The sequence below is a fragment of the Erythrolamprus reginae genome, chromosome 1 (genome assembly GCF_031021105.1).
Source record: "Erythrolamprus reginae isolate rEryReg1 chromosome 1, rEryReg1.hap1, whole genome shotgun sequence".
In the NCBI taxonomy this organism is placed as follows: domain Eukaryota; kingdom Metazoa; phylum Chordata; class Lepidosauria; order Squamata; family Dipsadidae; genus Erythrolamprus; species Erythrolamprus reginae.
In genome coordinates this window covers 149,875,681-149,877,713 of record NC_091950.1, presented here as the reverse complement: position 1 = coordinate 149,877,713, position 2,033 = coordinate 149,875,681, and positions in this window count along the sequence as shown.

Genomic DNA, 2,033 nt, shown 5'->3' with positions numbered 1-2,033 from the left:
CGCAGCACTGTGGAGGGGGAGGAGCCAGAGTCCCGGGTGCCAATCTCACGAAGGAACCAAAAAACCTCCACACCCTACTAGCCAATCGGAGCTGCCCACATGCTCTCCCTCATTGGCTACTTTCACGTTCTAAAAAAACCCGAAGCGGTTGGAGTAATCCTCATCTGACGTACTAGGAAGACCCTGCCCTCCCGCCCCTCCCCTCGGCCTTTCACCGCCCTTCGTTCAAACAAGGGGGCGAAGGGCGTCGTGGGAGTTGTAGTCTCAGTTTTTCCTCCTCCCCGTAAGTTTTGCTACCCAGCAGGCAGCAGGGAAGAGGTGCCTGTCAAGATGGCATCGCTTTGCTTTCGGAAGCTCGGTAGGAGAAAAGGCGCGACCTTTGGGTGTCACCTATGGCGGAAAGAAGGGAGGTTGGCTCGGGCGAAGCTAAGAGAAAGGTTGCATTGTTTTTTTTGAGAGTGGCGTATGGAACAGACACTGCAAATTTGAAACAACATTTATTAATAGAACTACATTTATTAATATAAGCTTGGACTTGTGGACTTCAATTCTATCTATCTATCTATCTATCTATTTATCTATCATTATCCATTATCATCATCATTATTATTATTGTTATTATTGTTATTGTATGCCCAGATTTGTATTTCTCAGAGAATCAGGGCAGAATCAATCAAGGTCTCTTCCTCTTAACTTTCCCTGTTTCTCAGGCTCATGTGTTGTAAAAATCTCAAGAATAGCTTCTCCAAGGTCATCTCCAGGGCTCTCTGCATGTGAAAGAGAGATCTTCCTCCTTTCTTACTAATTTTTATTGCTTTTCAGAAGGAGGATCATAAGCTTTCCTCATGTTTTTTATCCTGGAGGTAGAGTAGCTAAGAGAGGAGGATTTATTCAAATAATGCAACCATTTTGGCTTTCTGAATTCAATTGATTGAGTGATTGATCGATTGTTAATTTGGATTTATATGCTGCCCCACTCCCAAAGGATTCTGGGTGGCTTATATGTGTAAAAGAGAGCCAGATGCCAGATACTGAGCTTTGGGAAACAGGGATTATGGTTTAGATTGTCATGTACATCCAGCCCATTTGAGTTTATCATGGATTTAAGCAAGCCATTACTTAGTCTTAGAGCATAGGAGTCCAACCTTTTGACTTGCCTGGGCTATGAAAAGGAATTGTCTTGGGCCACATATAAAATACATAATCCAGTTGATTTACAGTACATAAATAACAAACTTTTAAAATAGATTTACTACCTAGTGGGACTAGATTACTAGCTATCCAGATGACAAGTTGCACATGGCTGACTTAAGAGAGTGGTCTGATAGATATCCTGCAGCCATTGTTTGATGCTTTGTAATGTACCACTACAGTGCTCCAATTATGACCACATGCTATAATTGTGAAATTCTTGGTGTTCTAAGCTTGGTTTACTTACAGAAATCACTTTTACATACCATTCGAAACAAACAATAAAAAGCTGAGGAAGAATAAACAAAATACTAGAGATATCTCCTTTAGCAGCCCACATTCAAATAAGCACAAATCAACTCCAGACAATCAGAAGACAATACACCAGTGCTTCTCAAATAGTTGGCCCTGGGGGCGCCCAGAGCAATGCTGGTGTGTATGTGTGTGACCCCGGGGAATGGAGGGGGGGTTGCCACAGGGAGTAGGGGGGTTTTACACCGAATGATAGCACACAGCACAGAGCAGGATATATGAAGTGCAGATAGCAAACCCTTAAGAAACACCATGAAAAAAATATTCAACAGATTAAAAGAAAGGAGGAGAGAGACAGAGATAATGATAATGAGAGCTAAGATGAGGAAATATGATGAAGCGTATGTAGTACTTGGCTTCACTTTGACTATGGTGGGAGAGGAAAGACCGGTATGTTTACTGTGCCTAAAAATGTTGGCAGTGGACAGCATGAAGCCAAAAAAATTAAGGTGTGACTTAAACACATTATACCCCAATCATGCATGATAAACCACTTGAGTGTTTTCAAAAACATGCTGAATATTGCAAAC